Source organism: Heteronotia binoei, chromosome 7 (genome assembly GCF_032191835.1).
Source record: "Heteronotia binoei isolate CCM8104 ecotype False Entrance Well chromosome 7, APGP_CSIRO_Hbin_v1, whole genome shotgun sequence".
NCBI lineage: Eukaryota > Metazoa > Chordata > Lepidosauria > Squamata > Gekkonidae > Heteronotia > Heteronotia binoei.
In genome coordinates this window covers 64,214,384-64,227,914 of record NC_083229.1, presented here as the reverse complement: position 1 = coordinate 64,227,914, position 13,531 = coordinate 64,214,384, and positions in this window count along the sequence as shown.

Here is a 13,531-nt window from a genome sequence, read left to right as displayed (position 1 = left end):
GAAATAACTAACTAGATACTGTAAAAACTATATCCTTCTATGGAAACTTTTCTGAACATCACAATCTACTTCAGATGCCTTGTTTAGCACATCCCCATTTTCTGTGATGAGTCAGTTGGTCATGAGGATATAAATATGCCATTCAGTGCTATGGTTCGGGTAGCTGGCTGGAGAGGCACCTGATCCCTGCTGTATGGTTCAAGGTAAGCTGGTGTTTGGGACTCCATGAAGAGTAACTTTGTAGAAACTGTTCTGTAATATTATGTTGGCACCAGAGCAGCAGACCCATGGCGTGGCTCTCTCAGTATGCATCCTGGTTAATATATTGATATATTATAGAGTTCTGAGCTAAACACACAGATCCTCATTCTAGACAGCTAGTAGGATTGATGTAAGAGGCAAAGCCATTGCCCCATTAAAACAATGGTAGTAGCTCTAAACCTCATAACAGAAGCGTTTGTTTTACCTTCACTGATTAGAGTGACATACAACATAACATATCAGATTTTTAGACATATGGGATGTTATGATATGTGCTCTACATCACTAGATCCATAAAAACAGACAAAAATATTATAGAGGGACTGGAGGATTATAATGGAAAAATAAATGCCTTTTCTTACCTCTGAGGTACTTATTATGTGTGTTCCATAATCACATAGATGACAGATTGATTGTATAAAGTGATTAGAACTCACAACTGCAAACTGTTATCAGTAAAACAGGGAACCACTGGGTTGTATTAAATATTTCCAAAATGTTTTTTTATATATATATATATATATATATATATATATATATATATATATATATATATATATATATATATATATATATATATATATATATATATATATATATATATATATATATATATATATATATATATATATATATATATATTTATTATTATTATTTTTTTACAGAGCTGCTACAAAAGTACAAGCGAATCTGAACTAAGTTTGATTTTCTACCAAACGTAAAACTGGGAACTTGTTGACTTGAAGTGTCTTTCATTTCAGGTCTGTGTGGTTTGTCAAAATTCAGAATGGGCCTTGTTAAAACAAGACAAAGGTGAGCACATAGACCAAGGCAGAGAAATTCCCCACTGCTCCCTCCTGCAATGCTAAATTGCTCACAACAACCCGTCAATATATACTTCTAGTTTCCCCTTCGCATTCAACCAATTAAATTTTCATCAAATTGGTACGTCCAGTGATATGAAACAGAAGTCTTCCCTAATGCAATCTGAAGTTGCAGGCTGCCTCCTGGGAAAAGGACAGATGCCTGATGTGCCTGAACGCAAGAGGAATGGTTGCTGTTTTCCCTGTGTTGTGCCATTAGTACACTTGTTCGCTGACTCTCCCACCACTGTGCCATCAGGAAGGCTTATGTTTGGCAGCAGGCAAGGATCCCTGCCTCTAAGCTGAAAGAGGTTTCAGCTATTTGCAGAAATAATGCTTTCCAAACTCACTAAACAGCCCTCTTCTTTCCAGATGGAGCTGCATCAGTGTTCCTTCCAGCCATTTATCCACCTTCTGTTCTAACTCTCCCCTCTCACCCCCGCATGGTCCACTTGCCTGGTGACTGGGAGACTCTTTGCAGATTCAGAAATTCTCAGAGTTTCATTTGAATCACACCCATCAGAAGATGCCACCAATTGTAGGGAGATGGCAGCCCCCACACCAACAACACAACAGATTGCAAGCCAAGGGGAGGAAGAATAGAGCACTATACTGAAGAACCCCTTCCTCCTTTTTCATTTAATATTCTACCTAGAGTAATTGAGGACAAACAGGATTTGGCACATGCAGTGGCTGCTAAAAGGGTATTCTGGTGGGAGCCAACTTCCAGGGAGGGAAAGAAAATGAAAAGTAACCAGGCGTTACGGTGCTGCAACTTTTAACTATCCCATGAGGCCTGCAGTCTGTCTTGTCCAATGAGTAAGGGCTAAGCGCCGGGCCTTGAACTTGATGATCTTGTGTAGGTAGAACAGCATGCTATATCAAGTGTGACTGGGTCAGATGAGTCACATGAATGCTTAAAGTCAACCTGCCAATTTTTATCATTTTCATTATGGAAGGGAAATAGACAAACATGCACTTTGATTCAAGCACAAGCACACACTGTGACTCTGAGTCAGAAGTGAGCTGACAGGTGTAAATTCAAAGCTTCCCATTTCAGTTAATGAAATATTTAGGATCATGTCTGAAGATATTTATGTATGACCTGGAAGAGAGGAGCAAGGATGTGTGGATGGTATTGGGAGGACCACTGAGGACTGATGTACATGAATCCCAAAGCTCAGGGGAGCTACTTTATTGAAGCTAGGCCAAACACAATCTTAAATCACCATTCACAAAATTGTGGCACCACAACTGTCTTGATCCTTCATCTGATATTGGCTCCCTTCACACGAACAGCCATACGCCAAGGGCTGCTGATCAATCGAAATTGAAAACTGACATCATGTGCAAGGTTCCCATAAATCAACTGATACATCAGGTTTGGGTAGGTTTTTTAATATTAATATAGAAATGGTTTGGGAAATTGTGTTTTTTTGTTTTTGAAGTTATGGTGGATTAAGTGGATTACCACGTGGTAGAAAGAAGAATGAAATTCAATTGCATTAAGTGCATATATCTGAGAACAAAAAAAAAAGTGTAATCAGCAGGAGCTTACCAGCTGAAGATAAGAGACCTCTGGATACTGGTGTTCACAATGTGATTAGGAGGGTACATCCATCCTTATAAAATCAGATGAGACATTTCTACTAGGGATAGGGGGAAAATGACAGCATTGTATAGAGGCACCAGTAAAGGGACTGCTGAAAGGCTACGTCTGGTTTTTGCCAGACTTATGCCAGGAGGTGAAGGTCAAAAATCAATGTATTCAAAGAAGTGCACCAAAACTACTACTGGAAGTGAAAACTTACCGTATTTTTCGCTCCATAAGACGCACCTGAGCATAAGACGCACCTAGTTTTTAGAGCCGTTTGTGTGAATTTAGAGGCATTTGTGTGAATTTTTTGCAGTATTCGCTCCTTAAGACGCACACACTTTTCCCTCCACTTTTTTGGGGGGGGGAAAGTGAGTCTTATGGTGCAAAAAATACTGTACTTTATCAAGAGCGATTAAGAGCTCAACCCAGCCTGTAGACCCCTAAACAAGCCTCCCACATTGCTGCTACCTGCTAATGACTCTCAGGCTCTTATAATGTTAAGTGTTATTATGTGAGCAGGTCATGGTCTTGTTTTGTGTCCCTTAATCCTGACAGTGACAAAATACTGCTGGCCCCGCCCATTTCTCTAGCCTTTAAGCCCCTTTATGTCAGTTCTACTAGTGGAAGCAGGATGGAACTCTGAATGAAGATGGTTTAAGAAAAGAGTGAGCAAAATTGCCCTGCCCTGTGTCCATCTTTCATTCTATCACTTGACAAAAATCAGGCTTCATTGGCACCAAAATCTCCTGTTCCCCCAGTGCCTGGTTGAACAGTTGATGCCAAGTAGTAGTTAAATGCTATGAGTATACTTTCTTCTGTAACAAAGGACACCTGTAGAAAGCCAGTGTGCTATAGTGGTTAGAATGTCGCTCTAGAATCTTGGAGAACCAGATTCAAACCCCCACCTTCTCGAGGAAACTTACTGGGATATTCGGACAGTCTTCCTCAGCCTAACCTATTTCACAGGTTTATTATTGTGAAAATAAAATGGTGCAGGAAAAAAATGATGTTATAAGCTACTTTGAGTCTCTTTTGGGGTGAAAACTGGGATATAAATATCTAAATGCAGGACTTTTTTGTAGCAGGAACTCCTTTGCATGTTAGGCCACACATCCCTGATGTAGCCAATCTTCCTGAAGCTCACAGTAGGCCCTGTTCTAAGAGCCCTGTAAGCTCTTGGAGGATTGGCTACATCAGGGGTGTGTGGCCTAATATGCAAAGGAGTTCCCGCTACAAAGAAGCCCTGTCTAAATAAACAAATAAATAAATAGCTTTTCCAAGTTATCATAGCCTAGAATAAGAACTATATCCTTGAAGAAATGAGTACCTCTCAAAGGGCACATCATAACTCTAAACCTGTCTAGTTTGTGTAATGATTAAAATAAAGATAACTATTTCTTGTTTTGTTTGAGTTTAGGTTCAGACTATGTAAACAAGTAGGTACTTCAAGGCTAATTCACACAGACAAGTACATCACTTAATATCAGTTGCTTACTCAGCATTCTGTGATTTTCAGGACAAAGTGTGAATCATCTGGTCTTGCGAGCTGATATGAATACTCTATGTGATTTGTTATTGACTGAATTGCACATGCAGGGATCAAGGAATTCATACACATGAGCTCATCTTGCAAAGAACAAGAGTCTGTGCTTCTAAAATCCAAATCTTGGTCAAGAAAAGTAAGGTGCAGGGACCAAGAGTTCAGGCATGTCTTTGATCTTTTTTGCACATGTGGAAAAACACTCCAATTTGAGCTCTGACTGGTTTATTTAAAAGCTTTCAGAGCCTCACTGAATTTGGTGAGGTCCTCTCACCCCTCCTTCCGAATTCCAGCAATGCTATTCCTGATATTCAAGGTATTTAAGGAAAATAGAACATTTGGCTGCAGGCAAAAACCTCCTGCCTCCCTAACCCAGTCCGGTGCTTGATGAGTCGCCTGCTATCCTGCTATAGAAATGTGCAGTCAAAATCTGAAATGACACGTTCTGCTTGGAGGGTTTGAAGATTCCTCCTAACAGACCTTTTACTAGTAAACAAAAAGTTATCCGTACTGCGAGGACACTTGCTCTGACCTGCAAGTTTGCAGACAATAAATCTTAATTACGGTTAAATGTCCGAATCTGCAAAGATGGAGGAAACATTAGTCAATTGTGAATTGGTCCTGACTCCTGCTTCTACTTTGCCTGGAGATGCAGCTGCAGGAATACATAAATTAGGGGGGACGGTATTTGTTTGCGTCTGTACAATCAGTTGTAGCTGTTTCTTAAGAGCCTTTCCAGTCTTAGTGGGTTTACTGGCATTCATCCTATTAGCATTTCAGATGCAGGTGGCATCTGGAAAGTTTTATTTTAAAGGACTTTTAGCATTGTGCTTAGGTTAATGAGAAAGCGCTACTTTAAAATATCTCGGCAGTTTTCCAAAGTGCAGCTCAGTCTCACGACATCTGCTCAGTGGATACTTGTTACCTTTGGGTTTATTCAAGCAACCTTCTGAATAACCTTTTTGTTAGCAGCCTTCTTTATAGGCTCTGCCACAGGATAGCACTGGAGAGCAAACAGAGTTGCTGGTGGAGGACATTTTCTGTGCTCTCCTGAAAGTGCAAATTCTTTGGAATGAACACGCTATAAAGCTAACACACACTACTTACCTGTCCCGCCTTCTTTTTCTGTGCATGGGGAATGTCACTTCCTTCATTAGGGTGACCACAGGAAAGGAAGGCACGGCTGCTGCTGCACTCACCATTGTTTTGTCAGAGCTGCTTTTCCTTCTCCTGAATGAAAAAAATCCCCTCATTGACACCACTATCAAGCCCAGTGCTTGCATATAATTATTCTCTACATTTTATTCAAATAATAAAATTTACCCTAAAAGCTCTGGATAGTGTACCCTTTAAAAAAAATTCTTTTTAAAGATGATGGCTTGTTAAGAAATTTCACATGCTTCACTGGCCCTCAGTAACCACTTTTGCAAAGCAATTTTTATAAAAACATCTTTGTGTGTAGGAGAAGGAGGCATCTGGTACAGACAGAATAACTCGAAAACCTCTAGTAGTCTCACAACTATCACCCTTATTCTAAAAACTTCGGGGCATAATGCTGTCATCAGAGCATAATTTTAAAGTACAGCATCAATCATGTTAGAGTAAGGTCAGAGAGAACTACTTTTTCACACCTTAACTTCTGACATATGCAAGAAAAGGACCACTAACTAAAATTAGTAATGGTGGCACAATGAAAAGATTCTTTCTTGAAGATTAAAACATAACCTTTTATGCAATTCTCCTTTATGCATCATCACAAATAACCTTGCATCTAATAAACAAAAAGTATAGCCTCTCTTTACTAGAGGCTCAGACAGAGATTGGATTATTTGGAGTTGTTCCTCTCAAAACACTAATCCATACAGTACAGATTAAGCTGCTATAGAGCCATAAACACAAACTAAATCGAGGCTGTTGAAAAGGTCATTTCTCAACACGATGCTGCTGAAACTGGGTTAGGAAACCTCATGTTGCTCTAGGGACACAGCCATAGAGCTAATCCTCAACTGTTAAAAATGGTGTATCACCTTTACAGTGGCAATAGAGTGAAACAGGAATTCCAAAAGCAAGGGCTCCAAATGGTTATATGAGGGCAGTTACTCACATGCCAGTTGATTGCAGGAGATATATCTCTATACCAGGCTAAAAGGTGGAGTGCCCATACAGTTGAGAACTAAATGAGACACTGTATGAACTTATGTCTATAAGGGCTATTTGGAGCATTGTAGCAGAGTCTGTTCCCTGCTTTACATGTTTCAATGTGTACTAAGTTGTCAGAACACACAACAAAGAAACCCTTAAGGCTACAACCATATATGCATTACTTGAATATACCCAAGTGAACTCAATGGGTCTCTTTTCTTCCTAAATATTTATAGGATCAAGTGTTACTTCTCACCTTTATTAGAAGTGGTATTAAATGTGATGGGACTATTAAAGAATACAATGCTACTCCAAGTGATTAATTGCATCAGTTCAGGATGGGAACTATGCTTATTGTATTGAGTTTCTGCAGTCTAAAAGAGGGGAAGAGAGAAAATGGAGGAAGGGCAGAGGTGTTTGGAGCAAAGCATACACATCCCAAACTCTTCCCCCCCCCCCCCGTACAGACTTTTGACTGGCTAGATCAGGGGTGTCAAACATGCAATCCGGGGGCCAAAGCAGGTCCCTGGAGGGCTCCTATCAGGCTCCCGAGCAACTGGCTATCATCTGCTTTCTTCTCCCTCTCCCTTGCTTCCTTCTGCATAACAGTTTGCTTTGCAAGGCTTGCTCAATCACACAGGAGCTACAGAGCAAACTCTCTATTTTCTCAATTGGCTGAACCTCCTCCCTTGTATAGGAATGGGAGAAGGCAGTGCTTGTTTCCCCAGGCTCTCTCAATCACACAGCAGAGCTACTGAACCTAGCCTCATTCCCGTCTATTGGCTGAGGCTCTTCCCTCACCTGTCCCCTGGGGAAGGAAGGAAAGAGCCACAGCTTCCTTTGGCCTGTTCCCTGGATCCCATGGGAGAAATACAAAACACCTTTAAGACCAATGAGTGCTAACATTTTAAGCATGTTTTACATTTTAAAAAAAAATATTTAATTGTGTTTGTGTGTGTCTTTATAAAGTTTATATCTTTGCTACCTAATCTTAAATAGGTACACATGTGGCCTGGCCTGACATGGTCTGGCCCAACCAAGTCTCATTTATGTCAGATCTGGCCCTCATAACAAATGAGTTTGATACCTCTGAGTCTGGTATCTCAGAGATGAGGAAAAAATAACCTTACAAAGGTGGAGCAGCAATGGACTCATCTACTTTGTCCCTTTGAAAGGCCCAGCTGGGGACCCTAATGGCCTTGCTTTCTCCCCCACCCCACCTTTTTTGTAGATGTTTCCAGGTCAAAGTTCAAAAATAAGGGATGTGATAGACTTGTCAGGTTGGGTACACTGAAATCTGAAGAACTTCAATGTTCTCAGGCAGGGCTTTTTTAAGCAAGAACACACAGGAATTCAGTTCTGGCTGGCTTTGTGTCGGGGGTGTGGTCTATTACGCAAATGAGTTCCAGCTGGGCTTTTTCTACACAAAAGCCCTGTGTGAAACAATTTACGTAATTTAATTTTCCGATTTATACCCCGCCCTATTCTGCAAGTGGGCTCTGGGCGGCTTACAACATTAAACTAACAAAACATCAAACTAACTACATTGTGATGTCAGGGGATGTGGCCTAATATGCAAATGACTTCCTGCTGGGCTTTTTCTACAAAAAACGCCTGTGGGAAGGAATAGCTGCTACATTCTGTAAAAAATCTGAGGAGCTGTCAGTTAAAAGTTATCCTCCCATGAAGGGTGCTCAGCTAAAACTCCATCTATAGAGGGAGAAATCAATTGTCTTCTGCTGTTAATTTGATGGTTTTCAAGATTTAAGTTTCCTTGTACTTAAAAGTGCCTCTCTGGTTGCCTTGTGTGATTTTTGGATCAAGATTATAATAGTTCTGAAGCTAAATCACATTGACCTTGGCATAGCATAAATAGTAAACTTTTCCTATGCCATACAAAAGAATCAAACTGTGCCTGTTTTTGAATTTCATCTGGGAAAAGACACCCAATTAACCTCTGCAGAGCTTGGTGTTGGCAAGTTCCTGCTCTTCAGGAAATCAAGCCAGCCATCTGTGTATTTAGGGGACATATTGCTAGGGCCTCTTTGGAAACAGACAAGTGATCTAGACCTAGTTCCAAAGGCTACCAAAAACAAAAAAAAATTGCAAGTGATGCCCCCAAGGATATCGCAGAGTCCTCTTCCGTGACCATATATTTGCCGCCAGAAATATTCAGCATGTGCTGAGTTTCAACCACAACAGCATATGCTTAGCGAGTTGTGTGACTGCAACTGGGGCATGTGTAGCTCTGTGTGGATTGGCTTTCTGAATGCTGCAGCAGTCAAATGGAATTGGATTCTGCATTTGTATATTAGTTAGTCAACATGGAGCTCAAAACATTCTGGCTGTAGTCACACAGCCCCCTCGGTGTCTATTTTGCAACAGCCACTTGACTCTATGATGGCTGTGCTAGTTAAAATGCTGGTCACTGAATCCTGGTGAGTTTAAAACCATGACATTCCTCCCAAAGCTGGATATTTACAGTAGATTGCAGCTAACCTATGCTTGAAAGCCCCCTGCCCCTAGTAGGTGCTTCTGTACTGCTACTTAGGTAACTGGTAGGGAGAAAATAGCAAGAAACCAAGGATATCCTGATGTGTTGGTGACACTCCCTGTACACCAGGCTGGAAATGATGTCAGCAAGTTACTGATGTCATAGAGTTTTGCCCAAATGTCAGATCATCCCTGGCATCCCCCAACAACATGCTGATATCACCTTTTGGCTCACAGGAGTGATGTCAAAATGTTGCTAGCAATGTCATTATATCAGTAGTGAGGGACCCCACATAGGTAAGTCCACCTGCTGGTTGCCAGTTCCCACCTAGCAACCCTGATCTAATCAGTCACCAGTATGAAGGAAGCTCTGCTGTGGGAAAAGTTTGAAGGGGTGATTTTGCCCAAATCCTCCAGGGACCTTACCATGTATCTTTTTGTTCACTCAGGTCTTGCTGATTCAGGAATTATTTTTCAGGGACTACTGGAGGGTGTGTGTGTGTGTGAAACCTGCTAGGGGAAAATTTTTGTCAGATAACTCTTTCAATTAGTACCTGGTTGGCTACAGTCCTATGTATCAATGGGAACGTTGGTTCTGCTTCACTTGTGACAGTGGAACAACAATAAATTTGCCTGCTATTTCATTTTTTCAGAGCTCTTTGGCCTATAACAGGTTCACAACGGAAATCTAGAATGTGAAGTTTTCCCCCCAGCATGCAGTGCAAAAACAAGAAGGTGCAGCCAGAAAGAATATGTGTGGCTATCTCCTACAGTCAGATACGTTTCCAACCAGTTGCCCGTGAGTGCAACCAATAAGTGGCTGCCACAGGAGGCTGAGCCAACTACAAAGTTTTCAAGTGTCTGGGAGTGAGGCTATACGTAACTCTAAGAGTAAATCTACAATATTTCAGGCAGAAGTTCTGTTTAATAGGATGCTTTTTAATATGAATATATTATTTAAAATATTTTCTTGCCTATACATACAGTAATGCATTGAAGATAATCTTTTATTTTTTATTTGAGTGTGTGTGCGTGCATGCACGTGCATTCCTGAAAGTCATGGTTGACTTCTGGCAACTCCTAGTGGGGCCTGGACATTTTTCAGAGAGGTGGCTTGCTGTTGCCTATCTCTGTGTCCTGGTCCTGGTATTCCTTGGAGGCCTGCCATCCAAGTACTTGCCGGGATCAACCCTGCTTAGTTCCTGAGATCTGACGAGATCGGGCTTGCCTGGGCTGTCCAGGGCAGGGCTAATGCAGTGAAGATTTTTGTGCTCTGATGGTAGCTGCTGCTGAAACAATTTTGAAAAATCAGCACAGCTATTTTTCAGCAAAAGCTCCACCTGGGTCCACCCATATTCTAAAATCATTTAGCAAGTTCCAGGAAATGCTTTGGTGGGTGTCATGGTGCCCATGAGTACCACAGTGGGGACCCCGTCCTATGCCATGTACTATTTTCTGCATATATACTGAAGGTTACTAAATCAGGAGAAACTGGAGAAAACTGGTATGTGATGAAGAGACCAGCTGAACAATGAGCCCTGCATTTCTGCCATGTACACAGATAAAGGCCATTTTGCATGATCTGCAGCACTCATCTTACTTTATTCTTTCAGTAAGCAAATATATTGTTGACTTCAATATAGGACTGCTTAGAACAGATGGAGCACTTGCAACACCATGGCCTGTATTCCTCCTTTGATTTGACTTTAATCAGCACAGGCTGAAAAAATGTACTTTGGGGACAGAAATTTATGTTTTTCTTCCATTTTAGGCTCATGCTGCTGTATTTGACCGCTCTGCTAGTGCTCAACAGAATGAAGTATTACATGCAAGGATGTCCTACAATTGCCTCATAGATGCTAATTACTAAACTTCCCAGGATGCCTTGCCTTGCCTGCATCCCAAGACTCTTTCAGAGCTTCTAATCATTAGAATTCCCTGGGTTTCTAACTCCATTCCTTGCAAGCCATCTGGTCTCTCTGAATTGCAGCTGTAGCCAGTCCTCCTCCCACCAGTCACACCTGATCTTTTGACATGTGCACCTGAAACAACGGTAGCTCTATCTATCAAGCATCATAACCTTAGATAATTAGCTGGGCTTTTCCAAAAGCTTGTGTTGGTGTTTGGGGAACAAAAGAAGATGCTGGGGGGAAACAGCTTTGTCCCTTTATATTGTGTTATTTTCTTGTGGGAAAGGGGGGGGGGCAGAATTGGGTTTTGTAAGCTAAGGCTTCCCAATTTTAAAAATCCTTAAGGGGCAAATAAAAATGTTTAGTGTTGTGGGAAGAAACCACTCAACACGGCTAGATGTTTTTAAAGGAACTGTTCTCATTCATGCTGGTTAGTGGGTACTTTGGCTAATGCTGGTCTTTTCCTCCAACATCCAATGGTGACTTCGAAAGGATTGGGCAAAGAGGGGGGAGGAAGCTGACTCAGTGGTGTTCAAACAGCAGCAGAGGCGGGTGCTCAGTGGGAGTGTGACTAAATGAAGGCACGAGGTAGAACTAAGGGGAGGGGAAGGTGCCACTATCATCCTTCCTTTATTTTGTCTCTGAGCTTTTGATTGATGATTTTTACAATGCAGCTGTTTTTGCACTCATTTTGTTTCTTGCTTCCCACATTATGGGACAAAATGGAGACATGGGTTGTTCTTAACAGTTAATGTTCACAGGAATGAAGGAAGTCATTTTATAGCCTCTGTGGGCTTAGGGCCCACACATGTCAGTCAAGATATTATGCTGACCTCTGGAACTTTATGCCTGACCAAATTCAGTATCCATGCATTATCAGAGGCATGCTGAAGTGGCAAGGAGACAGGTATACCCATAAAGCGGACAGGCTTGAATTAGTAGGTATGTCATCTGGGTGCCACTTCCTCTACTATGTACATAATGCCTCAGTGCAAGTAATGAGAATGCACCATGGAAGCACCTGATTCTCACATTTTGTGAGAAGGAATTGTGCAAATTAGACAGCTGCATTTGCTTCCTCTCCTCCAAGTTGTAATTTGATTGCAAATTGAAAGAAAGAGTAAGGCTACCAGTTGCCTATATGCCAGGGAGGGGGGATGAGTATCGACTAGATGGAGGTTGCTGATCATATCATTAATACCCAAGAAAGCATTAGATTTTTATAGTGTGCTGTAAATTGGATTGCAAATACTTTGTGCACTGGCAATAGCCAGGGCTTTTTTTGTAGCAGGAACTCCTTTGCATATTAGGCCACATACCCCTGATGTAGCCAATCTTCCCAGAGCTTACAGAGCTCTTACTACAGGGCCTACTGTAAACTCCAGGAGGATTGGCTACATCAGGGGTAATGTGGCCTAATATACAAAGGAGTTCCTGCTACAAAAAAAACCCCTGGCAATAGCATCGGTCCAGTTGGAGATAGGGGATCCCCTGATATGGATGGCCTCCCCACACTTCAGGGTTATCAGAAAGCAGGTGGGGGAGGAAATGTCTGCTGGATACACCATTATACCTTATGGAGATCGGTCCCCATAGGGTATAATGAATTGATCCATGGGTATCTGAGGCTTTGGGTGGGGGCTGTTGTTTGACGTAGAGGCACAAAATTTTCAGCCCAGTATCTGGCACCTTTCTTCAACACCCCTCCCCCCCCATGATTCAAAAGGATTGGACCAGGGGGTCCAATTCCACAAGCCCCGAAAGATGGTGCCCCCATCCTCCATTATTCCAATGAAGGGAAGGCATTTAAAAGGAGCATGGTCCCTCCTGGCTCCACCCCCAAAGTATCTTGGCTCCACCCCCAAAGTCCCCAGATATTTCCTGAGTTAACATCTACAAGTAACTGTTGGGAGAGTCATCTAGTGTGTCAATACCATGATAAAGCATATCTCTCTCCTTTCCATCTAAATCCAAAGAGGCAACAGAGGGCCTAAACCAGGTTCTGCAAGCAGTCAAGGGCTAGATGCAGGTGAAGAAACTGAATCTTAACACTGGTAATACAGAAGTACTGTTGCGGGGGGGGGGGGGGGAGCTTGGGCTCAGAGCTTGGGATCCTTGGGGTCAGAGGATCTCCAGGAATAGCACTGAAGCAGATAAAGGTCTGCAGCAAGAGTTTGCCGAAATCCTTCATTGGACCTAAGCCCATTTTTGCTGCTCTGCAGTTCTCCTGAATCCTGCCCTGCTACTTGTGAAGCAGATAGCACTGGTAGCCATGAGTGCCTTTCTCTCTCTAAGCAGGTAGATACTCCTGGAAATGATGTAGTTAAAGGCCTAATACTTTGCTTTGCAACTGGAAATCATGCAGATCCAGTTCAATAGCATAGGAATATTGCAGAGAGAATTGTCCCCATTTTGATCCTAACCTATTTATTATGCTTCCTCTTTTCCTTGGAGTTCCATCTTTCAACAACGTAATGGTTTTCTATCAAGGCATGGATCGAGAAAGCTTTGTTCCTCTGGAACTGAGTCATGCATGGGAGATCAGGACTTACAAACACTTTATCATAGTCTTGGGTATTTGCTCTGTTTTTTTTAATTGAACCTTTAAAGAGATTTCCTTCAGTGATGATGAAGGCCTTGCACATGATACTAATGGACAGGATGCAACAAATTTAGTTTGTAGAAAATACCCTATAACCTAATCATAGATACAAGTAGTCCTTCA